This window comes from Giraffa tippelskirchi, chromosome 5 (assembly GCF_054371585.1).
Source record: "Giraffa tippelskirchi isolate mGirTip1 chromosome 5, T2T-mGirTip1v1.2.pri, whole genome shotgun sequence".
Lineage (NCBI taxonomy): Eukaryota > Metazoa > Chordata > Mammalia > Artiodactyla > Giraffidae > Giraffa > Giraffa tippelskirchi.
This window is the reverse complement of record NC_137279.1, coordinates 37,163,647-37,191,575: the sequence shown is the minus strand read 5'-3', so window position 1 is coordinate 37,191,575 and position 27,929 is coordinate 37,163,647. Positions and strand designations below refer to the sequence as shown.

Genomic DNA, 27,929 nt, shown 5'->3' with positions numbered 1-27,929 from the left:
TGCTGACTGCCTGAGCTGGGACATTGGTCTTTTCCAGCCCTCAGACTCAGACTGAAACATTGGCTCCTCCTGGGTCTCGAGTCTGCTGGCTTTCAGATGGGAGGTTACATCACCAGCTCTCCTAGATCTCAGACCTTTGGACACAGATTGGAACTACGGCATCAGCTCTCCTGGGTCCCAGCTTGCCAACTGCAGACCTTGAAGTCTCAACTTCTCTATCCCTCTATCTACCTACCTACCTACCTACTGGGGCTTCCCTGGTGGCTCAGATGTTAAAGAATCTGCCTCCAATGCAGGAGACCCAGGTTCAATCCCTGGGTAGGGACTATTCCCTGGAGAAGGGAATGGCAACCCACACCAGTATTCTTGCCTGGAAAATTCCATGGACAGAGGAGTCTGGAGGGCTGTAGTCCATGGGGTTTCAAAAAGTTGGACATGACTAAGCAACTAATACTACCTACCTACCTAATTACTTAACCTACATCCTATTGGTTCTGCTTCTCTGGAGAACACTCACTAATATAATTTCCCCGGAGGGAAAGTGTGAGTGAAGCAGGGAGCCCTACTGTAGCAGCTGGATCCTACGACCCTCCTAGAAACTTCTCTCAAGAAGCCCCAAGTCCTACCCAGAATCTCAGACAAAAATGGGAACAGAGCTAGCAGAGGTCCTCCAAATCCACAGAAGAAAGAGTGTAGCTGGGTGACTTTCTGAGACCCTCCCCCAAGAAGACCCTAAATCTACTACCCCCATCCTCCCTGCCCCAGCCCTGAGGAAGTCTGGCTTTGCGGCTGCAGCTGAAGCAAACACCTGCACCTACTTACTCCCCATCAGACCTCCTGCCCCCCAAGAAACACCATCCTCATTGGCTAAATGTGCCAGCAGAGGGCAGGAAACTCAGAGCAACTGCTTCTTCCCCAAAGAAAATCTGGGCTTATTTATTGTGAGCCCAGGTGGGGGTGGGAGAGGGAAGAGGGTTGGGAAGGGGGGCTCTAAGGGGAGCCTGTCCAGACCCCTCATTTCTCAGAGAAGACCAGGCTGCAAAGATGGAACACATGAAGGACGGCTGGGCTCCCCAGGCTGACAGCTGGTGAGGAAACTGCGGGCACTGACTTGTACGCCCAACAGCTCAATATATATCAGGCAAACAAGCTTTGATCTCATCAGTATATCACCCGGGGAAACATACCAGCACCAGAGAAACCAACATTAATTGTCACAACAGCCTAGGTTTCCCTCATTCCATGTGTTCTCTCTCTGGTGGGCTCAGTGGAACAGAACTGGTCCCCCAACAGAAGGAAGGATGTCTGGAACTAAGAGTACCAGGGCCTGTTTTTGGGGGGAAAGGGCAGCAACAGTCCTGAGTTCAAACTCTGGCTCTGCTACTAGCTGGGTGCCTTGGGCAAGTCTCGGTTTCTTCATCTGTAAAATGGGGTGGTGACACCCTGCTTGCTGAGTCACAGTCATCATGAGCCTCAAAGATGAGAAATGCCCCAAACCCGGCCCATGTGGACCGGCAGATTGGCTAGAACAGACTCTTATTTGCTACATCAGCCCTCCTTCCCAGGTGGCGCTAGTGGGTAAGAACTTGCCTGCCTATGCAGGAGGGTTCAATCCCTGCCTAGATTATGAAGATCCCCTGGAGGAGGAAATGAAACCCACTCTAGTATTCTTGCCTGGAGAATCCCATGGACAGAGGAGCCTGGAGGGCTACAGTCTATAGGGTTGCAAAGAGTTGGACACGACTAAAGTGTCTTAACCGCCCCCCCACACACACACACCAGCCTCAGGCTGTAATATGGATCAGAAGCCAGGCAGACTTGTTAAAATGCAAACTTCTGGGCCAGGCAATAGATCCCATCAATCAGATGCTCAGGGGGTGGTACCTAGGAACCTGCATTTACACCAACTCCCACATGATTCTTTTGTAGGTGGTTCAGGGCTATTCTGTGCAATAGCCTGCTGCCTTGGCCACCCTCCCAGTGCCCAGTGGCTTCCTCCATCAGATGACTTTGCCTTTGGCCTTCCCCCTGCTGGAGCTCACGCTAGCCTCTCCTCAGGCTTGTCCTGCCTGCCCCCAGCTCTAGGGATGGACTCAGGCTCCTGGATCTCTGGCCAGGATTCAGTCCTCCAACCAAATGCCCCTTTCTCTGGCCATGGGAGGGAAGAAATGATGACATTCAGGGCTGCCATCCAGCTCTTCCTGATGGGGCCAGGCAGCAAAAGAAAATAGAAGACCCTGTGCAAGGGGCTGGCATAGCACTGAGCGCTGCTGTGTGCTGGCACTGGTGCTTTGCTTGTGGACTCCTCATCTGATCCAGCCTCAGCTCTATAAGGCAGTTTGCAGGAGTAGGGCTGAGATCTGAGCTTCTGCAGGCCCAAGTCAGAGCCCGTTCTTTTAGCCACTGAGCTCCACTGTTCAGAGCGGAGCTCACCCACTGACCCACCCTTGTCCCTCCCTCCCTCCCCACTCTGTTCCGCCTGCACAACTCAGGCCTTAAGGCCCAGACCTACCAGGCCTGCCCACCAAGCAGTCTTCTTGCATCTCTGAGAAAAAGGCAATAAAAGCTTAATAAAACCAGCAATACTTACAGAACCCGTGAAATACAGCCAGGCCCCCAGACATCCCTCACCTGAAGGATCGGAAGGTTCCTGAAAACCCCCACTGCATGCCTGGACCCAACTGTCCAGGTTGCTCCTTCCACTTCCTCTCCCCCTGGCTGCTGCCTGGAACTCCAAGAGAGCAGGAGGACCCACGGGGCCCAGCAACCAGTCAGCTCCCCAGCCCCTAGACTGCTGGATTAATAAAAAATAAAAAGATCCCCACAAAATACAACCAATAACCATGGCCATAAAAGCCAAATTGGATTCCTTCCTGGCTGATGAGCTCAGAGCCCTTCTCTCTCTCTGAGACCCGATTAACAAATATGTAAAACAATTCCCCTTGTGTCTCCTCTCCAGCTCCAGCCAGCGCTTCCTGCGAGCTGAAGCTCAGGGACAAGGGAGGAGATGTCAGCAGGGGATGGGTCCTGGGGCGGCAGCAGTGGGACCTGCCCTGCCACCAGCCTGCTAGAACAAGTCACTGAACATCCTCTGATCCTCTCTGGATGGGTGGTCCTCCATCTGTCAGATGGTGGGTAGGGAGAAATGCTCTCTAAACCCTCTGATTCTTAGCTGTTGCCTAAGACGGGGAGGCAGAGAAAGGAGGAGGGGTCCCCTTCATCCCTATTCAGAAGTTAATGTATAACTGGGTGGGGGTACACTGTGGGGTCCCGATAAAACGTCAAGCCAAGAAGCTGGAAAGGCCAAATAACGTGTGCTGGCTGGATGCTGTCAGCCTCGCTGGGACATAGTAGGTGGTAATCTGCCAGTTCTTAGCTCTGGGGAAAGCTCCAGAGACCACTACCCCGTCTTCCCCCAACCATAAACACTCAGATCTCATCTGTGGGTCTGGGGACACTGCAAAGACTCTTCTTGGCCCCATACCATGAAAGAGAAGCTTAAGGGTAAATTGAAAGCTGAAAGAAAGCAGACACTGATAAGTGCTCAAACCCATGGCAAAGAATGAGGGACACTACAACTAGTTAGGGATGGAGTTCTAGGAAGGGGCTCTACCCCCAGCCTCATTGCTCAGAAAGAAAGTGAGGAACTTTAGGAGGAACCTCCCCTTCTGAGCACTGGGGGCACCCCTAGTCCCTGCTGCCAGGGCTCGGGGAAGGCCCAAGAGGCCAACACCCGATGAAAGTGCACATCAAGGAGATGCTGGCAACCGCCGGGGTGCTCACGTTCCCAGCCTTGATCCTGACCTTGATCCTCTCATCCTGAGGGATTGAACGATGCTGCATCTCTGCAGCAACTTACAGCTTGTAGATGATTTTCACACAGGTTTTCTCATCTCAGGAACTATTTCCAATTTGCAAACAAGAAAACTGAGGCTAAAAGAAGTAAAGGGAGTTATTTGAACCTGATTTCTGATAAGCTCAGTCCCAATCTCACTATATTAGGTTTTGAGTCTCACATGTTGGACAACTCTCGAGAGTTCTAGAGTCAGCCTTCCCAATCTCCACTGGTGCAGGGGCATATCCCCCCACCTTCCACCCCAGTGTCTGTCCCCAGGAGTCATTCTGACCACAAGCACAACCCTGGCTCCAGGGAAGGGAGGAGAGAAAAAGCACCCAGGGCTGACACCCAACTTCACCATCTTGGGTGCTTGTGCTAGGTCAGTTTAGTTGTGTCTGACTACTTGCAACCTGAGGGGCTGTAGCCCCAGGCTCCTCTGTCCATGTGTCCATCTTCGGTGTCCACATGGAAACATACCTTCCGTGCCTGCACAGGGGAAGGGCTTCCTGGCTACCCTGCTGATTGACAGCTCAGGTGTGTATAGTGGGGAGGGAGGTACACTTGGTACCCTCCACACCTGGGACCAGCACAGAGGCCCTGGTGGCATGGGAGGGGAGGGTCTGATGCTGGCCCTCAGCCCACCTGCCATGATGGTGCAGCTGCCTGTGGAGACAGGAATGGAGGGCTGGAGATGAGCTGCTGGGGCAGAGGGTCCAAGATGAGAGCAGACTCCCAAGTAGCACCCCTCCCCAACTCTGCTGCCTCTCCCATGAAACATTTGGGAGACTCAAGGTCCCAGGAACTCAGAACTGCTGCTCCTGGCACCAGAGGCCAGGAAAAACCTGACAAAGCCACGCAAGTCCCAGAATCTCCAGCGCCTTCTGTCCCCCTCCAACCCCACTCAATGGTGCAGTGTTATCCCAGGTCTCACAGGAACCTTCCTCAAATCCTCCCACAATAATAGGGCTCAGTCTCCTATTCACTTGTGACTTGGGGCTAGTCTTTATTCCTTTGTGAGCCTCAGTTTGCCATTCTGTGAAATGGGAGGGCTGGACTAAATGAGATTTCAGTTATTTCCTAGTTCTCTCACTTTGGAGTCCTCAAAAAGCGAGGACACAGAACCATGATAACAGAGAAGATGGGGTGGCTCAGGGCTGGGGGAGCAGTTGGGAAGGTAAAGAGAGCTGCAGACTTTTGGGGGTGCTAGGGCTGCAGCCTCCATCAGCCTTGCAGTCTCCTGAGTTCCAGTCCTTGCCACAGCCAGGAACTAGAGGAGCCCAGGGGTCAGAGGGTCCTGCAGAAGAGGGTAGGGGCAGGATGTGTAGTGAGAGGGCAAGGTTCAAGTATTCAGACAGACTATCTCTGCCTAATCTTGAGCTGAAGGGTCTTCCAGTGGACAAGAACAGTATTCTTTGCCTTGTCAGTACTTGGGGTCAGATCCTGCCAAATCCAGGCCAAGGTCAAAGTCCATCAGCCCCACTTTTCATGAACACACTTACATATTCATTCACTCATTCATTCGTCATCCTCATTCACTCATTCATTCGTCATCCTCATTCACTCACTCATTGGTGCTTGCTATAAGGACTTTCTGTTAAACCATCATTATCTTCACTCTGGGACGTCTTGAACTCCTTTCCTCCCCAAGGCTCCAGGAACTTTCCCACCACAGATCTATTTTCACACTCATTAATGCCCAAGAGTACCCTCGGCTGACACATCCCTGTTCATCACAAATTCCTAACTCCATTACTCCGAGATCACCCACTCGAAGTCCCTGGAAGAGCAGGTCACCAAATCAGGAACCCTTGCAGGGAACATGCAGCAGCTACTAACCTGTAACGCCCTTCTGCAGCCAGCCTCTTCCCAGCTTCTCTGCTTGGAGAAGGGAAGGGTTTTTTTCCCTCTGGCTGCTGAGAAATCAAAGCCTGATTTCTCTCTAGCATAGCTGAATGTCTCTCAGGCCCGGATTGCAGAGAAGAACCAAAACCAACATCCTGCCTTTGTGAAGTCACAAGATGATGTTTTAAAAACCAGCAAACAATATTTCAAACAGAAAGTTCGCACATACGATTATGTCCAGAGGGATGCAAGTCCCAGCTGTATCAACATGGGATGAAAAGGGGAAACTTCTGGATGAAAGCCAGAATAGCCCTGCCAGTCTGCCAGGTGTTGCCTGCATCTGGATCTCTGAAAAGTGATCTGTTCAGTGAGTTGGCCGTCAAGGAGCAAATGGTCAATCCATGTCACCCAGTCAACCAGGACTTAGCCTGAGCCCACAGATACAACCTACCCAGATTACTGAAGGATCCAAAAGGTAATTTGATTTCAATCCTACTCATCTGTAAGGACCCAAATCAAGGCCAAAGTGTGAACCTCAATCATTTTATGGTGGTCATGATCGTGGTACTGAGTCCCGCTTGCCTCAGTTTGAGTCCTATCTCTGTGGCTTACTGGCAATCTCTTTAGTCTCTCTATGCTTCACAGTCCTCATCCTTAAAATAGAATAATAATGCTATCTCATAGAGCAGGGCTTCCCAGGTGGCACTAGTGGTAAAGAACCTGCCTGCCAATGCAGGAGACTTAAGAGACTTGGGTTTGATCTCTGGTTTGGGAAGATCCCCTGGGAAGAGGGCACAGCAACCCTCTTCAGTATTCTTGCCTGGAGAATCCCATGGACAAGGGAGCCTGGCAGGTTACAGTCCATAGGGCGGCAAAGAGTAGGACACAACTGAAGAGACCTAGCCCTGCATCTCATAGAGCAGGTATGAGGATGCACTAAGATAATACCTACAAAGCCCTAAGCCTGGCAGGCAGTAAACAGTCAAAATATGTTGGCCATTATTATAATTGTCGTTATCACCAGGTGATCACCCTGCAGAACTCTCCCAGCTAAGAATGGGAGAAATCCTCCAGGACAGTGCAAAGGCCAATACCGTGGGGAGAAGGGGGTGAAAGACTCCTCCCCCAAACATCCCAGGAATACCAGTCTGCCACAACCATTCCAACTCCAAGCCCCATTTAAGCTGCCTTCCCTCGAGACAACAAGATCACCACATTCTCCTTCATGACAGGAGTGGCTTCCAGCTGGCAGTCATGTCTCCTCTATTAACAAGGTTTGGCAAAGGATGCATCATCCAGGTGCCAGTATGTGTGTCGGATGCCTCGAGCAGATGGCTGGGTGGGAATGAGCTTTCGCTACCACGCCCTCTCCCACCAAGACATCAAGCCGGGGAGGGCACCCAGATGCCACTCACAGAAAATTTCCCTCTCACTGTGAAGCAACCACTTGCCTGGATCATGTTCTCTGAGCCCCAAAGGACACTTGGGTCCCTCTTCCACTTCTGCTGGGGGACATGGGTGAGCTCTCACCTACCCATCACCTCTGGTCGAGGCAGGGGGTGTTGGGGCAGGCCTGGGAGACTCTGGTGGGCTCTGCAAGGACAGAGACTGAAGTTTTTCCACTTCTGCATGTCTGGCACACAGTGGGGTGCTCAGGTAGACGCTTGTGGGATGGGGGATTAAGGAGAAGGCGTTTTCTGGTAGAGGAGATTTAAGCCTCTGGACACTGTCTCCTAGGTCATCATTTCCTAATTCTAAGGAATGCTCCCTATAAGAGACTTGGATGGCACCTGCTGGCATCTAAATTCAAGCCAGTCCTTCACATTGTCCCCACCACCTCCTCACTCCCAATGGTCAAGTTCACTGATACAGCCAGATCCTAATCTCCACCCAATGGCCCTTTCCAAATTTCCCAGGTTCTCAGTCTACTTCCCTCAGAGGGAGGAGCAAGGAGAGAAAGCGGGAGGCCAGAACTAAGGGTGTCTACAGGGGTTCCACATGCCTAGCAGGCTCTTTCCCTTGAGTTCAAGGAGAAACATACCCAGACTCTCTGCTTCACTAACATCCCAGGAGCTGGTCCCAGGACCCTCTGCTGGGCTTCTTCCTTCCAGGTTTTGGCAGAGGCTCAGCTTCTGCCAGCACTAATGCCAGCAAGCATGACAAGGCCTGGAGGTATAACATAAATAGCCTGCTGCTGCCCATCAGCTCCTCCTTCCCTATGACTTTGATTTCAAACCTTCTCCCTCTCACCACCAGAATAAACCAGCTAGTGCAGCTTCTGCAGGGCTCCATCTGCCTCTTTCCTAGCTGTGGGGCTTTGGGCAAGTAAGTCAACCTCTCAAGCCTGGGTCCTTCAATTGCAAAGTAGAATAAGCATACCTACCTCTAGGGTTGTTGTGGGGATTACATCAATTAGCCCATGACAAGTTTCCCTGGTAGTTTAGAGGTAAAGAATCCGCCTGCCAATGCAGGAGCCTCAGGTTCAGTTCCTGGATTGGGAAGATGCCCTGGAGAAGGAAATGGCAACCCACTCCAGTGTTCTTTCCTGGGAAATCCCATGGACAGAGGAGCCTGTAGGGCTACAGTTCATGGGGTTGCAAAAAAGTCAGACATGACTTAGTGACTAAACAACAACAAAGCTTTTAGCAGAGTGCCTGGCATGTGGCAAATATTCTGTACCTTCCCGTACCATTGTTCACATGGATGGATGCAGGCACCTGGGCAGGTCAGCAGGGTTAGTCCTGATATCAGGGGGGATGTGGAGCAGAAGACTTGGCAGTGAAAACCAGCTATGTCTCACCTCTGTGCTTGGAAGGGGAATGTTATGTTAACTGCCTGCACCTGTTCAACCCCCTTCTCTGGATGCTTCCCACACACTCAAGGAGTCTAGCCTGGCCACATGGCACACAAGCCTGGGATTCTGAGATTCAGGCTCTGCCATCAACATGCTGTGTGATACTGGGCAATTCACTAACCCTCTCTGAAGTAACTTCCCATCTACAGACATCTCTTGCAGCCCTAATCTCTTATGGAGTTAAATCGTTTTTCATAGTCCAGGCTTCACAGTGGGGCTCCTGCCTGAGCCCATCCCCCAGGCACACAGGTCTGGGTTCTCATGGTTGGGGACAGAGTCCAAGATGTAAAGGTTAAGACCCACTCCCAGCCCCAATCCAGAAGCCCTGAGTACTGAGCCTGCTGCTGCTGCTGCTGCTGCTAAGTCACTTCAGTTGTGTCTGACTCTGTGTGACCCCACAGACAGCAGCCCACCAGGCTCCCCCCATCCCTGGGATTCTCCAGGCAAGAACACTGGAGTGGGTTGCCATTTCCTTCTCCAATGCATGAAAGTGAAAAGGGAAAGTGATGTCGCTCAGTCGTGTCTGACTCTTTGCGACCCCATGGACCGCAGCCTACCAGGCTCCTCGGTCCATGGGATTTTCCAGGCAAGAGTACTGGAGTGGGGTGCCATTGCCTTCTCCAGAGTACTGAGCATAGGATGGGCCAAAGCTAAACTCCACCCTTACACCTGACCCAACTGGCAGAGGAATTTACATTCTTTTGAAAACCATCACATTTGTGTGTTTCTTGACAAAAAATATATATTGAATGAATAGGAGAAATAATGCAGGAAGAAAGTGAAAGTTGCTGAGTCGTGTCAGACTCTTTATAACCCCATGGACTATATGGTCCATGGAATTCTCCAGGCCAGAATACTGGAGTGGGTAGTCATTCCCTTCTCCAGGGGATCTTCCCAACCCAGGGATGAAACCCAGGTCTTCTGCACTACAGGCGGATTCTTTACCAGCTGAGCCACCAGGGAAGACCAAGAACACTGGAGTGTGTAGCCTATCCCTTCTCCAGACGATCTTCCCAACCCAAGAATCAAATCGGGGTCTCCTGCATTGCAGGTGGATTCTTTACCAGCTGAGCTACCAGGGAAGCCCTAAAACAACGCAGGGTACTGGACAAAATAGGGGTTCTTGGTTCATGCAGATGAAAATCTGACCCCAAGTTGGCCCCTTCTAGCTGTATGGCCTTAAGCAAACCTCTTCACTTCTCTGAACCTTGGTTTCCCCACATATTAAATGGGGATGACAACCCACATGCCATGAGATAGTTGTGAGGTTGAGACAGCTTGAGTATAACACTTAGCATGTGGCACATAGTAGATACTCAACGAAAGGCAGCTATTATTATCGGGACTGCTATTACAAGCCTGCTGCGCCCACTGTAGAGCAGAGGAAGCAAGGCTGTCAGTCCTGTTTGGTGCCCATTTCCTAAGAGTCCTGACTACCACAGACATATCCATCACAGTCCTCCCACCCGTCTACCTTCCAGCTGGTGCAGAGCGGCCGTCTGGTCTCCCCCATGGCCAGGCAGAGAGTTGAGCTCACTGCGGGAGGCTCTGCCACCTTTCCTGGACCAGTCCTGGCAGCATCCCTGCCTCCAGCCCTAGTCGAGCAGCTGGAGCGTGCATCGCAGTCTTGCCTGTGAAATGCGACTTTTGGAAAACATGCGTATTTGTGAGTTGGTGCATGTTTCTATTTCGGGCCAACACTGTCCTCTTTATTTATTTTCCCTGGGCTTTGTGTTTGGAACCCAGCTCGGAAGGGTGTTTTGACAGACTTTGACACTGCTCCAGGCTTCTCTGGCAGGAGACACACTCAGGTGGGGGGAGGGTGGGCAAGAGTAGGAAGATTTCAAATGATGAGCCCTTTGCCTTGGCTAAGAGTAACAGTCAATCAGACACCTCTGCCTCACTGTCCCAGCCCTCAGCTTCTCCATACGTGGGTGGGGGAAGAGTGTAAGAGGTTCAGGTGGGGAGAAAAGAGGGGAGAGGGGGAAAGGGAACCAAATAGCCAAATCAGAGTTTCTAATCATCGTAAAGCTAACAACATTATCAATACCAATAACATCATATCAATGACTGCCGCCGCCACCACCATTTTGGGGTGCCTATTTTTATGACTAAGAGTGGGCTTACTGATTGCCCTTAGGGAAACCACCTCATCTTTCAGCATCTCGCTTTGCTCATCTGTAAAGGTGATTTTTGCAGTCCCCAGCTCATGGGGCTGTGAGAAGGGGTTGCTCAGCCAAATGGTAGAGATGACTATCTTCCCTCCCAGCTGCAGATCCTGGCCAGCTGCCCACGGACAGCCTACTTGGTAGAGTCTTTGGGACTTGGAACTGACAGCCAAGCCTCTACCCACCAGGCATGGGCTATAAAGCTGCTCTCAGCTAGTCAGTCCTGTCTCTGTGGTCATTTGCAACAAGCCTAGAGTCTGCCTTAAGGGAGGAAGGGTCTCAGACAATTCCATCTGCCTTTGAATGACCAGCTGAGTGGCAGTGGAAAAGAGGGGATGAGGGTTGTTATTTAGTCACTAGGTTGTATCCGACTCTTCTGCGACCTGAAGGACTGTAGCCCCACCGGGCTCCTCCGTCTATGTGATTTCTCGAGCAAGAATATTGGAGTGGGTTGCCATTTCCTTCTTCAAAACTATCAGGGAAAAGGGCTTAAACCAAAATTCCAAGATCCTAAGGGTCAGGAGATCCAGGTTTTTGTCCTGACTTTTCTACTCATTTATTCATTCATTCACTAATCTTCCACCAGCAGAACCAGGGGTTTATGCAGAGGATAAAGTGACAGTAGAAACAATGCCTGGCCCAATGGAGATGGCCAGTGGTGTGACCTCATGAATATTACTTGACATCTCTGTTCCTACAAAGGAAGTCATCTGAACATCTGTTGCTCAGGGGACAGGATGCCTTCACTGGTGGTGGGTGCTCTGAGGAAGGGGAAAAGTACCATAATCTCTGAGGTTAGAATCAATTTTCAGTCCCACCCACACTCAAGAGACTCAGAGAAACGCCAGTGTCCCACATTATTAGGGCCAAACTGGGATGCTTGAAGGTCACCTCAACCAGCCCTGTCCTTGTACAGACAGGGAAGCCTAAGGCTCAGAGAAGGGCATTTGCACAGGGACACACTGGGAGCCTGTGGCCAAGCTGAGTTTAGGACTGGCCCCCTACTTCTACTCCTTCCACCACTTCACTTGGACTCTTCCTCTCTCAGTTCAGTTTCTGGATTTTAAGGGACTTGCTGTGATTCCAGAATTGAAGAATCCTGGCCCTCGGAGACTGAGAGGGATCTGGGGTGTCTGACCCTGGGGATTTCCTTGGGGAGGGAGCAGAACTCCCCATGGGGAGGAGGGTCAGAGGTATGGGAGCATGGAGTCCACTGAGAGAACGGAGTCAGCTCCCCCTAAGGGTCAGCTGTTTCCGCATTGGAGCAAAGACTGACTGGATCAGGCCCAGGCTGCAGGAAAGTTAAGGACAGAGTGAAGGTAGCTGGGAAAGAGGAATTGGGAAAGACAAAGGGGGCAGTGGTGGAGGGTGGGGGGGAAGAGATAAACATGGGGAAGGGGAACAGAACAGGGAAACAAAGAGACAGAAAGTGCAAACAAAGAATGATGCAGGGAGATGGGGTGTGGACCTTGGTTGCAGGAGCTTTGTCTGGAGTAAGAAAGGGGAGCAGGCATGAAGGTGGTGAGCTGAGCAAAATGGACTCTGAGCCCTGTACCAAGATTCTGTGAGGCTGGGCTTCTATCTGCAGCTTCCACTGGGCCAGGTTACTCCTTCCATTCAGCAGATGACCTGGTTCCTGACCAGGTCTGCATTGGGGTACGGGGGAGGGGAGGGCTTGCTTTGTGACCTGCTGCTTTCCCCCAAAGGGTGTGTGTGCATTTGTGGGGTGGGGGGCTGTGTCTGCAGGAGGGAGTCTGTGATCGCTGGGCATCCCTGTGAGTAGCCAGAGGCGAGATCTGGAGTCTGAGGCTTATATGTCCGGAAACAGCAGGACCTGAGTGAAGACATTTCTCGGCTTGCTGGTGCTTGTGAGAAAATGTGTGTGTCCACGTGCTGGTGGATCTTCCCTGTGTGTGCGGACTGTGTGGTGTGGGTGGATGTACATTGTGTGAGTGGACTATGAATCTGTGCGGGGATTGTTTGCAGGTGTGTGGTTTGCGGGTAGATCTGTGTGCGTGTGTGCATGGACTCTGCGTTGGTGTGTGCCTGGGTCCATGGGCGCGCGAGACGGTGTTGTGAGTCTCCAAGGCCGCCTCCAGGCGCTGTCCGCGGTACTGACCCCAGGCTTGTACGGGCGGGACCTGCGCCCAGTCTCAAGAGGAACGTGGGGCCAAACCGTGCAGCAGAGAGGAGCCGAGGAAAGGACGGCTCCTAGGAGGCGCCTTCCTAGCCTAGCTGCGGGCCTCCCGGGGAGTTGGGAAAAGTTCTTCCACGGCGGGGTTGGCTCACAAGAGTGGGCGCCACTCGCGCCGAGAATCTTTCCCAGGCCCTCAGCGCCACCACCACGGCCCGGCTGCCCACCCCATCTCCACACTCACTGGCGTTCTCGGCAGGGCCCGCAAACCCTCTCGCGCTCAGCTTCCAACACCCGTAAGGTGTGCCCCAGAGCTCCCGCGCTCCAGGCTGGACCTGTGGCCAGGTTAATTGGGCCCGAGGACTCCGGGAATGTCCCGCCGAGAGCATGAGTGCGCTCTGGCAGAAAGTGGATGGAGAGGAGGTCATTAACCTTTCCCAACCCCCTTCGTGAGTTCCAACTGGGGTGAGAGCCTGATCCCCGGTGGCTTCAGGCTGATGCTCAACTTTTGGAATCAGTTGTACTCCCGCGGGGACTAGCAGGGGACTAGAGGTCGGAAGCCTAGCTGTTTGTGGACATTAACCTGGCTGGTGCTCGGGTCCCGCGGGGAGTTGGTGCGGAGCTGGAGCTCGGCCGCAGAGGGCGAGGGCTAGCTCTGGGCTCTGCCCCTCACCAATCGGCTTTCCCGGAGGGTCCGAGGCCCTCTCCCGGGCTGGCTGGACAGCGGGAGAACTTCACATAGAGATCCGCGCAGACCGGGGTGGGGGCGGCGCGGATGACACCGCCCCCCCCCCTCCAAGCCATGCATTCCCCAGCTCCGAGACGGATGGTGCCCAGCGGCCGTCGCACTCACCTCGGCTGGCCAAGCTGAGCTGGTTGAGCCGCGGGCGCGGGAGGGAGGCTCACCGTAGGGGCCCAGGGCTGCGGCCACCTTGCCGTGCGGACTTGTCCCGTCGCGGGAGTCGCAGAGAGAAGCTCTTAAGAGCTGCGAGAGGCCGGGATTCCTCGCTCCGCTCCACAGCGCGCAGACGGTGCACCGTCGGGCGCGTGTACCGTTCCCCAGCGCGCAACCCGGAGCTCTGATTGCTGCCGCTGCCTTTTATTCGCCGCCCGCCTTTGTTTGGGTCTGGGCTCCTACCACCGGGCGCGGGGGTGTGCAGGGCAGGCTCTGGTGCCGCGCCACCCCCTAGACCCTGGCGGCGCCGGTCTCCGCGCCGCCGGGCTTTGCGTCAGTAGCCGACGAGGGCCTGCGCTCCGCCGCTCGCTGCTGTCTCCGAAGCCCGCCGCCAGGCGCCGCCGTGGCTGCCGCTCCCCCTGCGAGAGCCGCACGGTGGTACAGCCGGGCTCCCAAAACCCACGGGAGGGGGCTGAGAGCGGCGCAGCGACCCCTGTGGGTCAATCCTCACCTCTGCAAAGGGCCCAGACCCGGCCCCCTGCCTGACCGCTGCCCGCTTTCCTAGGTTCCCACCTCTCTCCCCGCCTGCACTCTTCTCCCCGTCCGCCCAGTCTTGGCAGATCACCAGCCTCCTGGACATTCGAGGGCATCCCCAGGTCCTCTCCGGAGGGAGCTGCCAAGACCAGGCTATTGGCACCGTCCCTTCCTCCCTCCTCCATTCACCTCTCTGGCACCAGAGCTCAGAGCCATGCCAGCTCCTGGACCGGGCTTCCCTCCAGCTTTAGTACACGATCTGCCTGTACCCCTCGTTCACCGGCCATAAAGAGAAGGGGCCAGGCCTCTTGTCTGGCTCATTTCTCTCCATCAGTAGAGAAATACTCAGCGGACATTGGCACTGGGGCCACCCAGGAAGAACCAAGGCGGGGGAATGCCTTGAAAGAAGACCCGCTGCCAGCCCCCAGCGGTGGGCTGGAGGGGTTTTACTTATTGAAGCTCGAAAGAAGGGAAGCCATTGTTTCTGTTGTGTGAGGGGTGACCCAGGTGTTTATCATACATCCTCGGAGTATGTGCTGAGAGCAAAACAGGAAATGCAGAGGTGGGAGAAAGGCAACCTCTGCCTCTAGGAAGTGGTGGTGGTTTAGACGCTAAGTCGTGTTGGACTCTTGCGACCCCATAGACTGTAGCCTGCCAGGCTCCTCTGTCCATGGAATTCTCCAGGCAAGAATACTGGAATGGGTTGCCATTTCCTTCTCCAGGGTATCTTCCCAACCCAGGCTGCCTTTAGGAAGTTCTTAGCTTATGGGGCAGATAGAAACAGGGTTGAATTCTAAAATGAAGCACCAGGGAGCCCATACCCACACATAGATGCTCAACCCATGTCCATTCCACAGCCCTTCTTTTTAAAAGAAGAAAACCGAATTGGGAGCATCGCTAATGCCACAGGGCTGAGTGGAGCTTCTGTTTGTTCCTCACCTGCCACCCCTGCTCTGTCTCTCTGGTGTGCAGCCTCGCAGCTGTACCCACTGGCTGACTGCCAACTGGACACATTGGTATTTATGATTCTGGATGCCCTGAGAGCTCATCTGTGTAAAAGCAAATGGCCCGAGCCTGTGTCCCTACCCCAGCACTCACTCCCTATGTACTCAGGATTGTTGTGGGAGTCATTGCAAGGCTGGCCAAGGCTATCAGGGAACTCACAGTGGTCCCATCTGGTCTTGAAGACATTAGGGTTTAGGAAAGCTCCTGTTTTAAGGGTACCACCCTGAGCTGTGAGCAAGGAGAGACAGGGACCTCTCCTGAGAAGTGGAGAGTGTGTGTATGTTACAGTCCCCAGATCAGAGGCCAAATCTGACACAGGTGCACAGAAGAACAGACTCAGTATAGCCGTGCAAATGTCTGGTCCCTCTAGCCACATTCCAGAGGGAAGGCAGAGAACATGGTGCCATGGGAGAGGGTGGGAGGAAGGAGAACAAGGAAAAGATTTGTTTTTAAGGGAGCACTAGGGGAGACACAACATGTGTTCCCAAGCCCAGCTGAGAGCAAAGGGTTTTCTTTGCTGGGTGAATGGCTTACTCTTTTCCACTTGTTTGAAAGCTGCTTCCAGGAACCTCCTCAAAGTTCTCCAACCAAGCCTGTGACACTATTGTTCCTCCCAGTCGGGCTAGTCCATAGGGAGTGACATTGATGCGCCCCATGTGCCACCCTCAGCCCATGCCTGGGGACACAGCCCTCACTTCCCTGGGAACTTATTTTAGGGATTTGGGTCCTACCTTCATGCGGTCTAGCTGGGCACAGCTGTGGCCACCTCAGTCACACCCTCCTCAGAGCCCTCCCTGGTGTTCTAGGACCTCCAGGTGATCTGCAGTGGAGGCTGGGTTTGCTAAGCCCTTGATGGGGGATCCTCTGTGAACAGAAGGTACAGTGGCAGAGGCTCAGTGGAGTGGAGGAGGAGGTGGGGAGTGTAGTACCCAGGAACACTGGAAGGATGCAGTTTTCTCAGGCCATCAGTGGGGTTTTAAAAATGCAAATAGAACCAGGCCTTTGAAATATGCCTGCCATAAAGTGGAACTGGTTGTGGCAGCAGGAGCAGGCACTGGTGTGGAAAGTCATGAGAATCCCCTCCTGGTGCCTCATCCTCAGACTCCCTTCCCTCTATTCCAGGAGAGGATGCTTCTTTACAGGAGCCTGGGAATGCTGGACCCCAAGATCCCTGCGCAGAGTCAGGGCAACTCCCTGAAGCCTTCTTTCACTCCAGGTGTTACTTAAAGATGACTCCAGTAGTCAAATGACCCACCCAGCCACAAGGCTGCAGAAAATGAGAATTGATGTTCCTCTGGCCCACCCTCCCCCCCACTCTAGCCCTGGCTGTTGAAAGTTCTTCCAGGTCTGATTTAAATGACTCTCGGTGCCAGTAAGCTGCTTCCCCTATTCTCTGTCTTCACGACTAATTGAAAAGCCTTCTTTTGTAAGGAGATGGAGCCATAAAGGGCTGCTTTGTCCTTAGCTCTGATCCCTTTATTTCTATTTTCTCTCCAACCGTGTCTGAAGCAGGGCCTCTGAGCCCAGCCTCTGATACCACTACCCTCAGTAAAGCCAAATATCTGTTCCATCCCTTCCCAGCTCTGTGACCTTGGGAAAGTCGCTTCACCTTGCTGAGCCTAAATCATCTCATCTATAAAATGAGGATGATAAAAGTACTTATCTCACAGTAGTGGCTAAAAAGTTTTACTAAATGAGATCATCTCAGTGCAAAAATAGTAATTAGCACAGTGCATGGCACAAACTAATCTCTAAATATTAGCTGCTTCTTCCTGCTTCCTTCCCCTCCATCTCAACCTCCTGCTGCCTCTTCTCCATCTTATTACCTGTTGGGCAAAAGTGACCTACAGGTGACCATAATACCTCTTACTTCTTCACCTTGACCCTGGTGAGGGGGGAATATGTACGGATTAAGTCCTCCCACTAGATGGCTGAGCAGCTAAGAAGAGTATATTCGGAGGGATGGGGGTGTTTATTCTAAAATATGCGGTAGATTAAAGCAGTTTCTCCTTTGTCCCCCACATCAAGGAATAGAGTAGCTACATTTGTACATGTTTCTCTCTTCAATCTGCTAACACACTGAGTTTGGCGCCAATCCAAAGAAATTAGAGATTTCCCTCTAATCTCACCTTCTCCAGGAAGCCACTGTGTAGAGGTAAGTGAATGGGGCTGTGCTGTAAAGAGTTCTAGATTTAGGAATCTGAGTTTGATTTTCCTATGTATCTTTTATTAATTGTATGGCCTTTGACAGGTCATTTCACTTCTCTGAGATGAGTTTCCTCAACTGCAAAGTGGGAGTAATAATGAATTCTGCCTAGAATATGCCTGAGGTTATCTTTTCAGCAGAGATGGAGCACAGATTTATAGGTAAAAATTTGATAATTAGTCATATATACATATAGTTATATATAGTTAGAGAGCCATATGCTAGATAGAATGATCAATCCCTGTTTCCATGACTTTCAAGGTTGATTGCATATCATGTGATGAAATGGATGCAAAAGAGCTCAGGAAACATGCCCAAGTTCATAGTGAATGAATTTCTGACTCAAGGTCACATAGCAAGTCGGTGGAAGAGCTTGGGTTGTACCCAGGCCCCCAGGTTTCAGTCTCGAGCTTTTTCCAAGACACCTTTTCCACTCACCAGTCCCCTTCTCCCTGAAGTTCTATTCAAGAGGTGAGTGTGAGTTTATGGGAGAAGAGGATATAGGGGCCAATAATTCAAGAGATGAAAAAGGGGTCTGGGGAAAGGTGATAGGGCCAGACTGGGGTAGGGGTGCTGCAGACAGGGCCTGGGGAGGCTAGACAGATGGCAGCCCTTCCCTCTTGCCTCCTCCAGAATCCTGCAAGCAGCAGGCTTAGCACTCCTTTCCCAGCCTTGCCTGCCTCCTCCAAGGAGGAGCCTGTGCCAGAGTGACTACAATCCAAGTTATTAATTGCCTGCAACAATTAGTCCCAGCGCCTGGGCTTGCAGACACCCCGGCTCTGAAAGAAGGAACCAATTACAGCATCATCAGTATTCACACTGCCACATAATCCTCTCCCAACACGACGGTCCCCTCATTCCCCATCCATGTTTCTAGGGGCCTTTGCTCTGACTTCAGCATCTGGAGAAGACCAAGTAGAGGCTTTCAGAAGTGAAAGTCAGTGAGGGCTGAGATCCCGAGAGGCAGTGCACAAAGCAGGGCTGAAGCACTGGCAGGGAAGAGCAGGACTCTGCCAAAGATATGTACAGTGTGGCATTAGCCAGAGACTGTCTCATTTTGTGGAAGGAAAAAGTATAACCTCCAGGTTGACAGTTTTAAGTAGATTCCCTGCAGGTTTTTTGTTAGAATTGGCTTGAAAAGGAGAGGTCAGAAATACCCCCCAAAGTTCTAGTTTTAATCCCGGCTCAGTCGCATACTTGTGCTGTGGCTTTGGAAAAATCCTTTCATGTCTCTGAGCTCATTTCTTTACCTGTAAACTGGAAACAGTGGCCACACCTTTCCAAGGAAAGAGTTGCTACACAGAAGCGCACAGTAGCCCAGCTAGTGGCACAGAGTGAGCTGGAAATACATTGTTGCTATTTTGTTCTGTATGGAAAGAGCCCTAGAAAGAGGTTCCACGCTTTTGTGGGTCCTCTTTCCCTTGGCAATGGAGTGGAAGTATGGGGAAATGGGGAATGAGGTAGGTGGTGAGTTAGGAGACCTGCAGGCTGACCCCAAATTCGCTATAACTTATACTGTGGTCTTGCTGCACTTTTCACTCTGGCCTCTTGTTCCAAGCGAGGGCATGAGCCTAGATGAACTCTAGAGCCCCTCTAACTGTGATCCCCCAGCAGAGTGGGGGTGGAGGGAATGAGTGTAGAGTGAGTGGGAAATATGGAATCCCCAATTTTTCAAGAGGGTGGATGGCAGCAATGGTAAAGGTAATAGAACTGCCAAAAGAACATGAAACCAGTTACATAGTCAAGCCTAGAGTCTGCTGGTTCTTCATGAGTAAAAGAAACAACAAACACAGGAAAATAAGATCATTGCCTGATTCAGAGCTCCTGGGAGAGGCTGAGTGGAAGTCCCTAAGTGCAGTGCTTCTCTTTGAGGGGTGTTTCAGGACCATGGACAGTAGCTGGTGCCGCTCTTCCAAACACCTGAGCCATGGTTGAGGCAAGGGCCAAGGGATGAGAGACATTTTGGCCACTTGGAGGCGGTGTGATGCACAATGTGAGGAATGCTGAGGCTCAAGAACAACTCAGTTACACCTGGTGAGTCCAGTGGGGCTGCCCAAGCTCCTGAGGCACCTCTTTGTGTGTGAGCTCTTTTATGATTCAGCATGCAGTGCCAACCCTGTCTTCCCACCCTTCCTGGCTCCTTTGTTTCCTCTGGTCTTGGCTTCCTGGCACAAGTTGGCCAGCAGCTCCCTCTCCCCCTGCCAGGCTGGCTGGCCCTCTGGCGCCAGGAGGCAGGCCAACTTTAACCCTGACCACCAGGTTCCATCTGAGCCTCTGCAGTGACAGCAAGAAAGAGCTTTTCTGGCATTTTCCCAGTCAGGAATCTGTGCAGCTCTGATGGGTCACCCAGTGCCAGCTCCTATTCTAGCGCATCCAGTGTGGGCAGGGTGAGGAACAATCTGTACCAGAGAACTTGGTGGCCAGGGTCCTTGAGCTAGAAGGAAAAGCTGGTGGACAGACCATTAGTGACCAGGCAGTTAAAATACCTTTTAGGCACCAAGGGATTCTGCTAACAACATCAGCACCAATAATAATGAATGGCTACTGTTTATTGACTGCCAGGCCTCATACATGCATTACTTCATTTAAACTCACCCTGTGAGGTGAATCCTCATGGGATAAGAATCCTCTTATCTTCATTTCCAGGTGAGGAAATTGAGGCTCAGAGAATAAGCTCCTTTAGATCACATAGCAGGTAAGTACTGAGGACTCAACCCTAGGCAGTTAGATTCTATAGACCAAGTTCTTTAGCACATTCTTATTCTCATCTTTCATTGTTGTTCAGTCACTAAGTCATGTCCAACTCTTTGCAGCCCCACGGACTGCAGCACTCCAGGCTCCTCTGTTCTTCACTGTCTTCCGGAATTTGCTCAAACTCATGTCCGTTGAGCTGATGATGCCGTCCAATCATCTCATCCTCTGTCGCCCCCTTCTCCTCCTGCCTTCAACTTTTCCCAGCATCAGGGTCTTTTCCAATGAGTTGGTTCTTCACATCTGTTGTGCTGGCAAGGATTAAAGACTTGGTTAAGGTCACAGAAAGAGTCAGTGATGAAGAGGATTCGAACCAAGATTTGCCTGATATCAAAGATACCACATTTATCTAGGTTACTGCTCCCTGGTGAACTTGGTCCCTGTTGACTGCCCACTCTCAGAGCCCCCAACAGTGGCACTTAAGTCTCATTCTAGGTCTAAAGCAACTACACCCATCTCCCTGTTCATCTTTAGGGAAGTCAATGCCTCTATCTCTGAGCCCAATCTACCCAAGGAGAGATCTTAAGACAGAGCTCACATTCCAGTTTGAGAATTGCTTTGTCTGATGAGATTCACTCATGCCAACTAGAAGGGCCATCCCACAAAATAGTGGGACAGATCCCGGGACCCAGGAGGGCAGGGTCCTACCTGTACCTTCCAGGACAAAATGTAGGGTCCAAGGCCTCTGGCTACAGATATATCATGGGACTGGTGTCCCCTGATACAAAATGCCATATCATCTCCTAGCTTCTCATTCCCCATGGGGAGACTGAGGCCCACCCAGCGCAGGGATTGCAGTAGTGTATTTGCCTCCTGACAGAACTGTCCTCTTGGCCACCTCTCCGTGGCCTCAGTGTCCTTCATGACACTGCTGGGTCCTCATTTTGCAGCTGCACGTCTGGGGACAGCTGTTCTTGCTGGCATCCAGGGCCATGTGACAGATGTGGAGGAAGGATGAAAAAGGAATGTGTGAGTAGTCTTAATGGCCACACGGAGTAGCTGGGGGCCAGGCCAGCAGGGTTGGCTGTGCCTGGGGATGCAGGCTGATAGCATGTCCTTACCCTCACCCCCTCCCTTCCCCCTCCTTGTTTCCTCTCCTAACTCTTCTCCAACATCCCCAAACCCCCCTCTTTCCCTCCTTTACATGTCTTCCTTCCCTTAATAATGGCCACAGTAAACATTGATTGAGCACTTACTGTGTGACAAGCCCATGCCAAGTGTTTTACATGCACCATCTTCTTTAAACGTCACAATAGCCCTTGGAGAGTAATCATCTCCCTTTTGAGGAAAATATGACTCAGAGAGATCAGAGTTTGTAAGGCTCAACTGACTTCTGAGCCCACACTCTCCTGTCCCTCCTCCCTGGTGGGGACAGTAGCACCTCATCACATGTAAGGCAAGAAGGCCAGAGGTGGTGTGGTCTGTTCTCTTTTGGCTTTGGCCTTGGGTGGATTGACTGGCAAATGCTTTTTCCTCTTTTTTTTCCTGTAAAACTTGAAGCTGATTTTTATCTCCCTCCCTGAATTGTTACATTCCTTGTATCTTCTCATCCTTCTATTCCCTCTGTGTATATGGGCAGCCCAGGGTCAGCCTACAAAAGCCCTGAATCTAAACCTTGCCCTCCCCTGGACCTGATTTAGGGGGCTGGAGGAAGCCAGAAGAGCTCTCAAGCTCGCAGGAAGCCCTGATGATGTTTGATATTCCCTGAAAGAGGGTCTGCTGCTCCAATCTTTCCCTACCCCCACCCCACCCCATTGCGTGCAGGACACAGTCGTGACCCTGCATATGGCCCTCAAGGCCCTTCTCCTCAATGGCCTCTGCCCAACGCTGTCAATCAGCAGCCCCCTTCCTCACCCCCAGCAGCCCTGAATCGGTCCTAGTTGAAGAGTTACCCTGTCATCTCTCAAACACACCAGGTCCCTTCGTGCCTCTCAGCCTTTACTCACAACCCTCCATCTGCCTGAAATCCTCTTTCTTTTCTTCTGCAGCAGCTGAAATATCTCTCATCCTCGACGCCCAACTCAGGCCTCCCATGATGGAGCCACCCCCAGCCCACCCCACCCTTTCCCCCAGAGAGTCTTCAACTCTCTCTCCTCTTTGCTCCTAGAATGATTTCACACGTCTATTTCTGCATTTGTCATAGTCTGACTTGTTTTCTATATAAAGTCTGTTGTGTGAGTGTGCATAGAGTGCGAGGTTGTGTGAAGACTCTGCGAGGGGTGGGGGTGGGCACTTCCCAGGCAGGGGCTAGGGGCGGGGAGGGGCAGATCATGAGCAGCTGTGGAGCCTGGAGTTCTAGGACCATCTGCTCCAGGACCTGGACACTAAGCTCAGAAGTCAGAGGCAGACATTCTTCTCATTTTAGAGATGGGGCAATTGAGGCTCACAGACTCCATGGACATGAGTTTGAGCAAACTCCGGGAGATAGTGTAGGACAGGAAAGCCTGGTATGCTGCAGTCCATGGGTTTGCAGAGTCGGACACGACATAACGACTGAACAACAACAAAGGCTCATTGAAGGCTGACTTTCCCATGATCATATGACATTTTGTAGAAAGATTGTAGATCCTGGGCTCCCAATCCTAATCCTCGGGGTCCCCAAGGTCCCAGTTTAGGGCTGGGCTTTGCACACACAGTCTCTCTGCACCCAGAGCTTTCTGTCCTCCTTGCCACCTTGATTAGTCAGCTATTACCATAATAATACTGCATGACAAACCATTCCAAAATCTCAGTGGTGGACTTCCCTGGTGGTCCAGTGGTTAAAAAGCTGCCTGCCAATGCAGGGGACACAGGTTCAATCCCTGGTCCAGGAAGATTCCACATGCTGTAGGGCCACTAAGTCCGTGCACCATGACTACAGGCTTGAGCACCTAGATCCCGTGTTCTGCAACAAGAGATGCTTCCTTGATGAGAAGCCCATGCACCACAACTTAGAGAGTAGCCCCCTCTCACTGCAACTAGAGAAAACCCACGTGCACAGCAACGAAGACCCAGCACAGCTGAAAAAAAATCCCGTGGCATTTAACATTAACACTTACATGTTGTTCATGGGTCTAGACACTGGCTGGAGAGCTCTGCTTCAGTTCGTGAGCCAGCTCACATCTCCATGTGTCATGTCGGAGGCCGTGGGTACCCCAGTGAAGTTCCTTTTCCAGCAACTGCAGGAGTGCAAAGAGGACAACCACAGCCACATAAACACACCCCCAAGCCTCTTCTCTCATTATATCTGCTGCCATCCCATTGGCCAGAGCAGGTCACCTGGCCAAGCTCAGGGTCAAGTGGTGAGGAAGTAGACTCATGTAGCCCTGGCAAGGGTGTGAATGTGAAATACTAATCCAGAGAGTGAGGAGTTGAGGCCAATCCTCAATGCTGATTGAGGGTTGAGTTGATTCAATCCTTTATGCTGTGCTTAAGACTCTACCTGTCCTCTTGCAGATTCAAACTGATAACTGACTGCCCCTTGAAGCCGCCAGACAGGCGCCCCAGCTTCCTTCCCCACAGCCACTAATCACAGAGCCTTCAGCTCACTCCCCACCTTCCCCATAGGAAACATAGCCATGCTATTTTCAAAATAACAGTGGAGAAGAGATGTTAAGAATACTCAGGCTCCACGAATTGAGTGTAAAGAAGAATAAAGGGACATGGAATTCATTTAACCTGGGAGAGTAACGAGTTATCATCACCCCCACCTTCCAGTCCCACCCATTGTCCCAAATCTGAGAGGCGAGCTTTAGGGATCCCCTGAATTTTTGTGTCAAGTTCTCATAGGATCACTCATCTCTATAGCCTCAGAGTCTCAGTGTGGGGACACTTTTAATTTTTGCCTTCCTGCATCTGTTCACTGTCCTTTTGCTAGCTTCCCACTGGTTTCCAATAGAGAACCACCATTCCCCTTCAGGTCATGTGATTTGGGTGGGGGCAACATACATGTGACCCAGGCCTAAGCCAATCAGGGTATTCCATCATCCTCTTGGCGACAGGGATTTATCCAAGGATAGACTCATGGCAAATCCAGCCTTGTGAGAATTCAGTCCTGGGCTTTTTGTCAAATTGCTGGGCCTGATATGAGAAGTTAGAGGAAGCCCGAAAGAGACTGCCTTTCCTGCAGGACTTGGAACTAAGAAGCTATTGGCTTTATGTTACTAGCAGCCACAATGCCACCAAGTCAGTTCCAAGAATAAAGTGTTTCAATGTTACCATGAACTGAGGGACAGAGAGAGATTTGACTTGAGCTCCTGGATCAAACTATGCCTGAAGTCCTAGTCTACTTTTGGACTTCTCTTCTATGAGATCAGGTGGAAGAGATTCTCTATCACTTGAACTGAAAGAGTTTAAGTAAACTTGGAACCCTTTAATCATAAAATTTTGGACACCTAGAACTAAGGATGCTTAGAATCATAAATTCGTTGAATCTCAGGAAGTTAAAGTCCTTAGACATTAAGCACAACTTAGAGCAACGAGGAAAGGGTCCCACAGCTATGGGTGTGTAGAAGGGGAAGAACTAATGTGTCTTTATGCACTTGCATTGGTGTTAGCACATTTATCCTATACCAGGACTTCCTGCAGCACCAGGCACTAGACTGTAGATTGACCCCAGGAGGGCTGATTGCAATGAGATGCATAATCCCAGCTTCCTGGTCCCAGCAATGACATCAACCTATAGCCCTTCATGGCTGTGCTCCTATAAGACATCCTCTTACCCCTTCATCCAAGCAGAAGATGGAGTTTGAGCTGGCCTGTGACAATGATGCTAGGAAAGTTGCCACGGACAAGGGTCTGGAAAGCACAAAGGATGCTCAGATGCAGAGGTGGATGATGTGGATGCCCCTTGGAAGAGCTGCACTTGGCCAGCAGAGAAGCCTGCCCCAGAATGGACTCCTCTGTGCCAGGGACCCGGCCCCAGTGTGCCAACCTCTAGCTTGGCATCAGTGCCCACTTTTGCTGGCTAACCTTTCTGAGCAGATACTTCGGGAAAGGAAAGGAAGGCTCACACCTCACTCTGGCTTCCCTACCTGCTAAGACAATTTTCAAAGATATCACCGCTGACCTGGATCCTGGGCTACATCCCTCTGCCAGATCTGAAGCTGCCCCTGGCTCTTTTCCTCTCCAACTCACAGACCCTCCTCCTGGCCACAACTTCTGGATCCAGGTTCACTTCCAGTCTGGCCACTGTTCCTCGAGAGCAAATGGTTCTCTTGCACTGAATGGAGATTTCTAGGTGTAATAGACATGGGTTCTAGCTTCACTTTCTCCAGTGACTTGCTTCTGCTCTATCTTTGGGTCAGTTTGTTGCTGTTCAGTCACTAAGTCATGTCTAACTCTTTGCAACTCCAAGGACGATAGCATGCTGTGTTCTTCTGCCCTCCACTGTCTCCCAGAATATGCTCAAATTCATGTCCATTGAGCTGATGATGCTATCTAACCGTCTCATCCTCTGCCACCCCCTTCTCCTTTTGCCTTCAATCTTCCTCAGCATCAGGGTTTTTCCCAATGAGTTGGCTCTTCACATCAGGTGGCCAAAGTGGGAGGCCTCCCCACTAATAATGAGCCTCACTACACCCTTATGAAACAGGCCTTACCATTCCCATTCTACAGGCAAAGAAACTGAGGCTCTCAGAGGTCCTGACTTCACTCATTCAGCAGCACCCATTTACCAAATGCTGGTTGAGCAGTCTACTTGCCAGGCACTGTGCTAGGATCTGAGGACACTAAGTAACTAAAAAAAGGTCCTGACCCATAAGCTGCACAGTTAGAGTGAGTAAAAGACTTGCTCAATGTCATAGAGCAAACTGTCATCCTCTTTGCACACAGTAGGTCCTCAGTCAATGCATGAATTTACTGAGATACCATGTGGCCAACTGACAAGGGGAAATCATGGGCAAAAAGGCAGTAAGATAAAAAGGATGCAACAGAGAAACGGAGATGTCAATTTCCAGCCTTGAGGCTGGGTTTGCAAACAGAAATCTATCATATCTGACGCTATTTGCTAAAGACCAGAATGGAGATGAAGGAAATGAGGGGTGGCGGATGGTGTGCTTGGCTCCTGCCTGACAAAGCAGCTTAGGGCCTGCAGGGGCTGCATTTGGCAATGAGCACTGCAGTGGTCCCTGGATGCCCACAGACAGGGCTGCAAAGATGATGGGAACAGTGCTTTATTCAGGATGGCCTGCTGGTAACACTGGTAACAGAGAGGGAGGATGCAAACCTGAGGATGAACCGTTAACTGCCTACTTAAAACATCCTGAATGTGCCCAGCCTCAGAGATGATAGTAGCAGGTTCTTTCTCTCCTCTGCACTTTGCTTCTCAAAGTATGGTCCATGGACCAGCAGCATCAACAACACCTGGACATCATTTATTAAAAATGTAGACTTTCAGCTCTATCCTGGATCTACTGAATGTGAAGCTGCATTTTCAACAGCTGTCTCACTCTTCCTCAAGGCTGATCACACGTTAGAATCACCAGGGGAGGTTTAGAAAACCCCAAAGCCTAGATCTACCATGCAGATTCTGATTTAATTGATCTGAGCTGTGGCCTGGGTGTGCATGTGTGCGTGCTAAGTCACTTCAATAGTGTGTGACTCTGTGTGACCCTAAGGACTGCAGCCTGCCAGGCTCCTCTATGAGATTCACCAGGCAAGAATACTGGAGTGGGTTACCATGCCCTCCTCCAGAGGATCTTCCCAACCCTGATCGAATTGCAACAAGACTTTTTTGAGATGTAATTGACATCAACATTGTATAAGTTTAAGGTGTGCAATGTGTTGATTTGATACACTTACATATTGCAAAGCAATGGCCACTGCAGCACTAGCTAACACCTCCATCACGCTGCATCATTGCTATTTCTTTTCAAGTGGGACTTTCTCATGTCTGGCAGGTGGTCCAATTGTGCAGCCAAGGTTGACCATTGCTTTTGCTTTACAGAGACATTCCCAAACTTGACTTTATATTCTCTTCACTACAACCCTAGGAGCTCAGGAGGGTGTGGTTCTCCCCAGTTTTCAGAAATGAGGTTATTTTCATTTTTCAACCCAGCAGGTGGGTGTGGAGCAGGGGTCCTCCAAGTGAGGTTCCCCAGATCAGTCTCAGCAGCATCCCCTGGGAGTTTATTAGAAATGTAAATTTCAGGGACTTCCCTGGTGGTTCAATGGTTAAACCTTTGCCTTTCAATGCAGGGCATGCAGGTTCAATCCCTGGTTGGTGAGATAGGATCCCACATGCCTCTTGGCCAAAAAACTAAAACATAAAACAGAAGAAATTATTGTGACAAATTCAGTAAAAAAGACTTTAAAAAAATGGTCCACATCAAACAAAATCTAAAAACAGAATGTAAATTTCAGGATCAGAAACTCTAGGAGTGGGGACCCAGAATCTGTGACTTAAGAGGCTCTTCCTGATTCCTGTGTATGTTCAATTTCAAAAACAAGCAGTCTAATGGAGAGAGCCCTGGACTGAGAGAGAAGATCTTGCATCTCCCCCAGGCTCTGTGTGTCCTTGGGCTTCCATCTCCACATGTGGAAACTGAGGGAGCCAGACCTGATCAGGGCTGCCCCCTGCACAGTGTTCTCCTGACAGACATTACTAATCCATCACAGCACTATTTCCCACTGAGTCCTGGTTGACCAGAAAGCTTTTCTCAGCACATTCCCGGACACTGCTCCCCACCACCTCCCCCTGCCTCCCTGCCCACACACACACAAG

The 27,929-nt window shown here is 51.2% G+C and overlaps 1 protein-coding gene and 1 long non-coding RNA gene across 2 annotated transcripts in view; one reads left to right on the top strand and one right to left on the bottom strand.

The window, feature by feature from the left end:
• Positions 1 to 13,904, bottom strand: part of DISP3 (dispatched RND transporter family member 3) — a 56,676-nt gene extending 42,772 nt beyond the window's left edge. The window contains exon 1 of the mRNA XM_081486013.1: positions 13,690 to 13,904. The gene's annotated coding sequence lies outside the window, so the exon portion shown is untranslated. The remainder of the gene's footprint in view (positions 1 to 13,689) is intronic.
• LOC145504709 (uncharacterized) overlaps positions 1 to 21,438 on the top strand; it is a 30,989-nt gene extending 9,551 nt beyond the window's left edge. The window contains exons 2-10 of the long non-coding RNA XR_014052448.1: positions 2,960 to 6,155; positions 10,016 to 10,200; positions 16,393 to 16,615; positions 17,299 to 17,425; positions 17,522 to 17,637; positions 17,738 to 17,947; positions 19,360 to 19,510; positions 20,123 to 20,171; positions 20,290 to 21,438. This is a non-coding gene — a long non-coding RNA (uncharacterized LOC145504709). The remainder of the gene's footprint in view (positions 1 to 2,959; positions 6,156 to 10,015; positions 10,201 to 16,392; positions 16,616 to 17,298; positions 17,426 to 17,521; positions 17,638 to 17,737; positions 17,948 to 19,359; positions 19,511 to 20,122; positions 20,172 to 20,289) is intronic.
• Positions 21,439 to 27,929: the final 6,491 nt, after the last annotated feature.